Raw genomic sequence first — 10,231 nt, 5'->3', positions numbered from 1 at the left:
TGTCTAACTATAATGAAAAACAAAAGGAATGATAATTTCTTCAGAAAGTTAAAGAAAAGATGAAGGATAAAGAGTTAGTAGATTTTAATGTTGATTCAGCTAGAATCATTATATATAAAAGGTTGTGTGTGCCTCAGGATGAAGAGTTGAAACGAGAACTGATAAAGGAAGTACATAACAGCCCATAGTCAATGCATCTTGGTGGGACAAGGATGTATCAAGATTTGAAAAAGAATTTTTGGTGAACAATATGAAGAGGTAGATAGCAGAATATGTACAAAAATGCATGACTTGTCAATTGGTAAAGGCAGAACACCAATGATCCTCGGGTTTGTTACAGCCTCTAGATATGTCTGAGTGGAAGTGGGAGCATATTACCAAGGACTCTGCAATGTGATAAAACAATTTGGGTAATTGTGAATAGACTGACAAAGTCATCCCATTATTTACCCATCCAGATTGATTGTTCCCTAGACAAGCTGACTAAACTATTTGTGAAGGAAATTGTGAGATTACATGGAGTACCCAATTCTATTGTATTGGATCGTGATTCCAGATCATGATTAAACTTCTGCACAGCTTTTCATCCTCAGACAGATGGAGAATTTGAAAGGACTATTCAAATATTGGAAGACATGCTTAAGGCTTGTGTAATTGACTTCAAGGGTAGCTGGAGTGACCACTTATGTTTAGTGGAGTTTGCCTATAACAACAGCTACTAATCCACCATAGAGATGGTGCCCTATAAAGCACGGTATGAAAGGAAAGCACTCTTTTTGTAATTATATAGTTTCTTGTCATGAAAACTATGATTTTGTAGTTATTTCACAGTTACGTAATCTTAACCGACCCATGGTGCTTTCATTTGGGATGCATGGGTTCTTATGAGAACTCCGGTTCAGTTTGAGGTTCCTCCAAGACATCCAATGAACCCTGTGTTCCTCCTCTTTCTGCCCCCAATAGAAATTTGACATTGATTTTCTCAAATCATTGTGAAGAGACGCCGGTAGAAGAAAGTGAGACCCTACATAAGAAGGAATGGCAGATGCCACAAACTTTATGAGGACTTCCCGCCCGGCCTGGGAGAGTAATTTTGCTTTCCACCCTTGGGTTCTTTTGAAGACTTTTTCCCCAATATCTTTAAGGATCTCTGATTTCTTGACACCGAAGTCAGATGGAAGTCCTAAATATTTTGATGGAGCTTCCCGTATTTGATCTTAAGAACCCGAGCGAACCATCTTCGGAACCGAACCGGAGTATTCGGGCTGAAGGTAAAGGAAGACTTGCTTTCATTAATAGCTTGACCACTAGCTTGGCAATAGAGCTCCATACAAGCTTTGAGATGGCTAACCTGATGGAGATTTACTTCAGAAAACAATAAGCAGTCATCAGCGAAAAGAAGATGGGAGATACGAGGAGCCCTGTTCTTTACACTGATACCCTTGATTAGACCTTGATTTTCCGCCACATTCATAATAGAACTTAGAACATGAGAGCCAAGTATACAAATGAAAGGCGAAAGGGGATCACCTTGTCTTATACCTCAAGAGGGATAACAAGAACCTTTCTCTACCCCGTTGACCAGGAGTGTATATGAAACCGAAATTGTGCATTCCATAACCATATCAACCCATCTCCGAAAAAATCCCAATTTAAGCTGAGCTACTAATATATATATATATATATATATATATATATATATATATATATTTGCACATATATCCCTATCAGTGTATTTAAAATCCATTATAGAGAGCGTGAGTGCTAGGAAATAACTGTACAAAGGTCTGTAGCCTGTCTCACTTTCTTCTTTCCTTACCTATCAAGAGTATTGCAATGTGATAGATTTGGCAATTATGGGTCAACCCAGTGGATTTACCGGTGCAGTCCTTGTTGATTTGATGCTCATATAAATTGTGCCACTAGTCCAGTAGCTCAAACTACCATGGCTACCCCGAACACATCAAGAAATCATGGACGGGGTGGAGCTGGTGGTAGAAATATTGCTTCATCTGCTGCAACCATCGGTCGATTACTTGTGCGTGGTGTGTTGGGGCTCTAATAAGAACAGTTCCTCGAGAATAATATGTTGCGGAGAACAAGGTATTAACGAAGTTAATCAACCTTTAAAGCTTGTTTTGCTGCAAATTAAGCAGTTTATCAGGTGTACCTGTTGATATTTGCTAGTTCCAAAGTCAGTTTCGAAAATCGATTTTGCCTTAAAACTGTTTGAAATCTGTATGAAGGCATAATGCATGAATTGTTGTGTGCCACCATTTGATATTCATCTCGAAGAACTGGTCAAAACTCAAAAGCTGACCCTTGAACTGAGGAAAATTTAGTGGTTCGTTGAGTTGATTCAGATTATAAAGTCGAAAGAAACTTATTTCCAAAATGAGGAACGAGTCAAAGAATCCGGAGATGCCAACCCTTGTTCACATTATATTCAAGGAATGTAACCATATAGTCACTCAGTTAATTATTTATATTTATGTAATGAACAATTTAATACAAAGCGAAAGGATTTATAGAATTGAAGATACACCTAAGTTAACTGTTACAACTTCAGAACAGAGTATAGAGAGAACAATCGAATTAGAGAAGAAGAGGAGAACTCAGAGAGGGAAGCTAGCAGAAGACGAGTAAATCAGAAAGTAGAACTTTAATTCGTTCTTACCCATCTCTCTGTATTCTCTTACAATTTACAGAATTCTAGTTACATCAGATCTCATCATAAGAAATCATAGCCCTCCATGGCTAACAACCCGAGAGAATTCTAGAATGAAAATTGTGATTTAAAAATTACACCACAAGAAAGTATTGAAACCTCACATCACCAAACACAAACACAGCCATCTAAACCAAATACAAGCTTTTGTGATATTTTAACTAACTTAAATCTTTGTCCAACTTTATTGTGTGCGGGGGTACATAATGCAGAGCTAGACAGCACAGGTGGAGTGTGGGAATCGTGCATGAAGGGCAGTTAAAGTTTATAAGCACAGGAGGTCTAGGGAAGGGAAACATCATTGAGGCACTCTTGATTGGATTAAAGGAAGGGATAGAGCAAACACTGCACCACAATATCCAAATACAAGATATATGGTGCAATAACAAAGAAATTCGTGTTACCAAAAAAAAAAAAAAAAAACAAACAAAGAAGTTCGTGATCTACTCATACCACTTAATCACAACAACTGGCCGATATCTCATGTCCCAATTTTGATAAATATATTCACTCAAATTAAGGATGCAAAACCTTAATAGTTTTAGTGATACCATACTCCACCAGTGGCTCATATATTTAGCATTTCAGTCCTCTATAGACTTTAGTAGGTCATATGTAATAGACCCAACTACCTTATGTATTTGTTATCTTAATTAACAAAGATATTTCTTTTCTGAGCAAAAAAAAAAAAACTCATCGAACACACAATTAAAGCAATGTCATGTGCTATCCCCTCATATTCCCACCACAAAAACTAAGGAAGGGAGTTCAATTACGAATCTGAAAGAGTGCAAAGCAACTCCAAAGGTTCCTCTTCAATTTTGCATTTAATTAACGGTGGTGGAGGGGACAACAACGACAGGGGAAGGGTGATGGGGTTTTCTGCTAGGTACTAGTCTCTTCACCCATCTAAGGGTTGTGTATACAATGAGTGAGGGCACTTTAATAATTACCAGTTCAATTGTTCTCTCTCTTTTCAGGGGTTATATTGAAGCGGTCAGGGAGATTCAATGGCAAATTCAGACTGGACCTGGCAAAGCAGGATTTGATGACATTGTAGTAGCTTGTACAGGTTTTGCTTGACCATTTTTTCCTTTTGTTGGGTGAATAACTCTCCCACTTAATTTCTAATGTTATGGCTTGGAGCTAATTTCTCAAGGTACTGCACAATTTCAACATAATTTCTAATTTTATGTTTAATGGTATATCAAAATTCCGAGGTGATGCCATGATAACCATGCATGGGAGGATGCCGAGGCTTGCATTTCATCTCCTCGAGCAGATAATCTGTTGTTCTAAAACATGGGTTTTACTTTTCCCATCGTTATTTATTAAAATCTTATATCTGAATTTCTTTCAGATATTTCCTAATTATGTTGTTCCATTGGCCTAAAATGAAGGTGTTGTCATTGTTGGCAACTTAAGTGGGCTTTGATATGGTACAGCAACACACAAAAAGGTTCCGAGAGAAAGAATCCAATTCAAATAAAGAAAACTCAAGAATCCCGTTTTTGAGGGTCTCTGTCCAGTTTTGATCAACCTCTTCATCGTATGGTCATCCAGTGTCCGATTGAGCCGATTTCTGGAGGAGAGCTTCACGACTTCTTGATCTTCAAATCCAACGGTGGGATTGTTCATTGGAGATCTCTAAGTTAGTCCGATTGGTACGTCAAAACACTCCTTGTTTAAGTCAGATAGAAACTCTGAGTTTGATTCAAACTCTGAGTCCAGTTTTGATCAACCTCTTCATCGGATAGTCATCCAGTGTCCGATTGAGCCGATTTTTGGAGGAGAGCTTCATGACTTCTTGATCTTCAAATCCAACGGTGGGATTGTTCATTGGAGATCTCGAAGTTAGTCCGATTTTTACGTTAAAACACTCCTTGTTTAAGTCAGATAGAAACTCGAGTTTGATTCAAACTCTGAGTTAAATTAATCTATAAAAGGAGAGCAAACTCCAGCAGAAGAGGAGGACGTTTTGAGGAGCTTGGGAATAGCGTGGAGGTCGAACCAGAAGACGTTGGTTGGCTATGGAGATCTGAAGCTTGGGAATAAGAAGTATTTTGTTTTGCTGAACAAGAAAGAAAGTGAAAGAGAAGAAAAAAGAAGCAGCAGAAGAAAAGAAGGGAACATGGTTGTATGGCTTTTTTAAAGAGAGAAAACTGAAAAAGATTGAAAAGAGAAAAAAAAAAAGGAGTTGGAGAAAAAGAGAAACAAGTATTGGGCTAGGCTTTACTGTGACATGCGCCAGTACTTGACCAAATGGTGATGTGAGAGAGCGGTGACCGATCCCCTTACCATGGTTTTTGATGACTTTACCGATCTTCCCCGGGCATTCCCAAGATATGGAAATGGGAGAGTGACTGACGACCCAGAGAAGTACGGTGCTATGACTTAAAGCATGTCTACCTTAGAGACCAGCATTCATAGAGTTAGGCTCATATCTGCATCATATGTTCCATATCACATTGCATTATTATATGTTTTGAATGTGTATGATTTCTAATTATGGAATAACTTCCTTGCTGAGTTCTTCGAACTCATTCCTTTTGTGCAAATGTTTTAGATTACATTCCAAGTACCGAAGATTACGATGGCACCTCCTATGAGGTGACTATGATTCCACATACTACCCTCCGGGTAGTGGCGTTGGTGAGGATTCGTATATTGGAGCCGAGGAGGATTATTATTCGCACCAGGGTTAGCCCCACAGTTGTGCGGGAGCGGCAGCGATGGGTTTACTTCATCCGTACTGTTGAGGAGACTACCATTAGTATAGAAGAAACCCTAGCATAGTGCCCCATTCCCCTGGTGTATTTGTGGAACCTTGGATTTTGTAATTAACTTGTCTTTGAATTATTCCGGTGATACTTGGATATGTAACTAACTTGATTTAATACTTTTCCGCTGCTCTGAGAGGGTGACTACCATACCTTCTCACCCTTTATGATTTTGATCATACCTTATTTATTATCTATATTCCGCACTTTGATTTAGTTAATCTTGTCTTATTCATGATACTTGATATTAGCTGTTTTTACCATTGATTATTACTGTTCATGATTATGTTACCGTGTATGTGGGAGGCATGGACCTCAGATCATTGATCCTTGGACTGTGGATCACATCCCGGGTATTCCAAATGGGGTACCGGCTGGGTGGATGTGACACATGGTCCCTCAACCAATACCTTTATTTTGTGACAATCAAGTCGCTATACATATTTCTCGCGAATCCAGTCTTTCACGAGCGCACCAAGCACATCGAGATTGATTGTCATGTGGTTCGTGATCAGGTTCGCCATGGTCTTATCCAACCGACCTCCACCACTAGTATTGCCCAAATTGCTGACATTTTCACCAAGGCCTTTGGAAAAGATTTGTTTCTCAGTCATAGAGGCAAGTTGGGAGTTCTTGACATTCACTCTCCAACTTGAGGGGGAGTATTAGGGAATGCTAAGGATGATTTTTCATCCTTTCCCTAATTGTTTCTCATTTGAATTCTTTCCATATTATTCCCTCATCTCATTTGATTATTTCCATATTATTTGCTCTTCTCATTTGAATTCTTTCCATTTGAATTCCTTCCATTCATCATTCCTTCAATTCGAATTCTTTCCATACCATCTCATTCCTTCAATTCGAATTCTTTCCATACATTGTATTTTCATACAATCATTTCCATGTATTATATTTGCTATACAAACATTTCCATGTATTATATTTTCATACAAACATTTCATTGTATTGTATTTCCATCTTTTATATATTTCCTTTATTGTTCATAATTACCTACCAGCATGGGATGTATGCTGTCTATATATTTGAGGTTCTCTCATATGAAATTATTCAACCATTTCTACTATTGAGGTTGTGTCTTATTAAGATCGGTGCTTGCAAGAATAGAGGAATAGTCATAAGAGACACGGGAGAGACATTGATCTTCCCTAGCTTAGTGTTCATTGTGTTCCCCTGTTGAATTGTGAAGACCAAAAACAATGGTATGGGAATGTAAGCAAACAATGCACTAAGAAATATTGGGAGCAACCTGATGACGATTTTAGTCTCTTCCACTTGGGTCACAGTGCAAAGAGACCAATTCCCTTCCGGCCCTTGCAGAATTGAAGCTTTGTCGAGGAAACTGCAAATAAAATTTCAGGAATAGTTAACAAAATTTCCCTACTGAAAGCATTGTTCACAAATGCACTTCCTTGTCTCTTATGTTTTTTTGTGCTTGTACAACAGAAGAATGAAAACTTCAGTTTGGGTATATTGGACTGTTTTTATGTGCCAATGAAACAGATTGTCTCCTTTTTGTGCCGACAAAAAAAAGATTTTGTGGACACCATAAACCTTGTTTCATTGATTTTTAATACCTATTTATTTTTTCTTTCTGTGAAGAAGCTGACTCCAATTAAGGATAAACACTTACAATTTTCCATAATCTTCTGTGTCTACCTCTCCCTTTAAAAACAACTTTGAAGTAGTTTAGCATAGAGTTGCAACAGGGCCGGGCTAACCGAGTTTTTGCAATCCCAAACCCAGCCCTATATATTCTAATCTAAGTTCATTCCCACCTTGACCCTAATTTAGGGCCAAGGATTATTGTCCCTGACTCTAAGCCCCACACGGCCAAGCCAAGCCCATTTCCGCCTTGATTGCTCCTATACTTGGCCTTGGCCCTATTTTTGGCCTTGTTCCTAGCCCTGATTGACCCTATACTTAGCCTTGACCCTGATTGGCCCTATCCTTATCCTTGTTCTTAATTCATTGAAATCAAACATCAGGGACAAAATTAGGGTCAAAATTAGAGCCAAAATCAGGGTCAAGGTCGGGGCCAAAAATCTAGGACGGGTTGGGACAAGCCTGGCGAGCCAAAGAGTAATTCCAAGCCTAATTCATTCCAAGAAGTCATATTTACTAAGTTGTGTTAGCTTTGCAATAATTAATTTAGAAAATGAAGAAATTTTTTCTCCACTCATAAGGGATGGTTCAATCACCATCATAGTTGGCCTTCAGAAACCTTATGGGGTTTTAGCATATTTTAGGTTGAAATCAAGGGTGTGTTTGGGTCATTAAATATTCTTTGACCTTAGACTCTCTGTGTGTGGTAGTATTTCTCCTATCACCTCTTCATCAAGAGATCCTTGATATAATGATCCTGCTCCATTTTCTGGTGAGGGAAGATTTCTTTTCTTAATTGCAGCCACAACAACCTGAAAAAAGAGGAGAAAGAGAAGAAAATCAATTACAAATTAATAGTACACACAAGCAGACTAGCAATTTATATTCGGCGTGATAAGGATGATTTTTTTAACAAAAAAAAGAAAAGAAAAGAAAAAAAGATAAGGATGATTTTTCATCATTTCCCTAATTGTCTCTAATTTGAATCATTTCTATAATATTTGCTCAACTCATTTGAATTATTTCCATATCATTTCATCATCTCATTTAAATTCTTTCCATTCATCATTCCTTTCATTTTAATTATTTCCATTCATCATTCTTTCTATTTGAATTCTTTCCATAAAAATAAAATAAAATAAATATTAGGTGTGATAAGGATGATTTTTCATCATTTTCCTAATTGTCTGTAATTTGAATTATTTCTATATTATTTGCTCTTCTCATTTGAATTCTTTCAATACCATCTCCTCCTTCCATTAAAGAATATATATATATATATATATATATATATATATAAGAAGAAGAAGAAGAATCATCCTTGTCACGCCTAATAATCTATTTAAGAAGATCAAGTAGAGCTTAATTCTAATATATCCCTACCTGCAATATTCTGGTAAGAGGGCTGCCTGTTGGGATTTGATGACAATAGAATTTAAAGCCATATGCAAATACTATGATTCCAAGTAACATAACAGCTGAAGTTGCAGAAAGACCTTCAACCCATCATTTGCTGGTTTCAAGCCAGACTATGATGGTTAAACCAAGAACAGATCCTCCAAAAATGGAAATGTTTAACCAGTTGAAGTAGCTGGATATACGGCGAGATTTGCTCCCATCATCATCATCATTAAACTGGTCTGCACCAAATGGTGCTAGATTGGCTCTTAAACAGCCTTCACCCAAGGCTATCATGTACAAGGCAATGTAGAGAACAGCAGCGTTTGAGCCATGGACTTCTTCGCAGTAGTTTTGTTGTCCAGAGGTGTCACATGCTGCCGGCCTTAGTGATGGAATATATGCTTGCAGTGTGAGCAAGACAAAGCCCTACAAGAAGAAAATTGTACAAAACTAATGTAAGAATCTTGGATTTAGAAACTTATGTGGGTTAGAATATTGGATTTCGTTCTATGATTCTATTATCATTTTCATGTGCGGGTTTAATTCCTTTATCTAATGGATGAATACTGATATCGCTGAAGTCATGTTGGTTTTCAAGACAAGTTGTGTAATTGAAGAAATCAGCTCCACCATTTTTCAATTACAAGAAGCTTGCCACGTTCTGAGAACTTAGCTTCACAGGATAATGGTCCCAATCAGAAGGATTTGCTCTGACAGCACATATTAAGGATTTTTATAAAATTTATCCTGAAATCTAGTTCGTATCCGATTACTTCATATACAAAGGAGAACAAGAAATTCTTCTCCAAAAGGAACAGAAAGAAATACACATACTCAAAACCCCACTTGGAAGTGAAGTTAAATCATCTATAGTTACAAATGTACAGAAAGAGAGGAACTTACAAGAAAAACCAGGGGAGCAAAAAGAAGTAACGTTTTGAATCTAGTGATGTAAGAGTCTGCGATGAAGCCACCAAACAACGCAAACGCGCATGTAGAACCAAAGAAGTTGGTCACAGTGGTGGAAGCAGTGGCAACATCCATATGCATGGTTCCTATAAGATATGTCTGCAAGTTTAGAAAAGTTGGTGCAAAAGACATGTTCGTCATCACCACCATGACTGCAACAATATGAAAGTAAAAGAAGCCAATTCAGTCACCTCATATATCAAAATCGGAAAAATCCGAAAAATCTGACTTGGGTCTTACAGCATATGAAGAAAGCGGCTTTGGCTTCACCATGCCTCTTTTTGTTAATTGAGTTTCCCCTATCCATGTAAGCCTGAGCAGCCACATGTTGTTAGTGTTGGAGATGCTATCAAGCTTATGACTCAACACCCTAGGTCTTGTAAGTATATTTCTCTCTTCCTCTTCATCTTCCTCTTCATCTATGTTTCCTCTCTTATGACATTTAGAGGCAAAGTGTCCTATTTCACCACAACTGAAGCACTTAAAAGGTGCTTTTCCCTTGTGTTTACCTGTCTTTTCTTAAATTTTCTAGCTAAGTAAGCTATAAGTTCATCATCGAGATTCTTCAAATTCTTTTTCTTCTTTGACCCTTAGCTTCTTCATTGCTTTGAATGCTGCTTCCTTCTCTGTGAACTTGCCCTTTTCAGTTCTCATCTCATAGGTTTTAAGTGTTCCATGTACTTCATCAAGAATGATTGTATCCAAGTCTTTGGCTTCTTCAATGGCCGAG

General features: G+C 37.7%; 1 pseudogene; it reads right to left on the bottom strand.

The window, feature by feature from the left end:
* Nucleotides 1–6,576: 6,576 nt before the first annotated feature.
* On the bottom strand, nt 6,577–9,849 carry LOC148998766 (protein NRT1/ PTR FAMILY 4.3-like; annotated as a pseudogene).
* Between the last annotated feature and the right edge of the window lie 382 nt (nt 9,850–10,231).

The sequence above is a fragment of the Hakea prostrata genome, unplaced genomic scaffold (genome assembly GCF_041222555.1).
Source record: "Hakea prostrata isolate BN-2017 unplaced genomic scaffold, UWA_Hpros_2 contig_149, whole genome shotgun sequence".
Classification (NCBI taxonomy): Eukaryota; Viridiplantae; Streptophyta; class Magnoliopsida; order Proteales; family Proteaceae; genus Hakea; species Hakea prostrata.
This window is presented reverse-complemented; position numbering and strand designations above follow the sequence as displayed.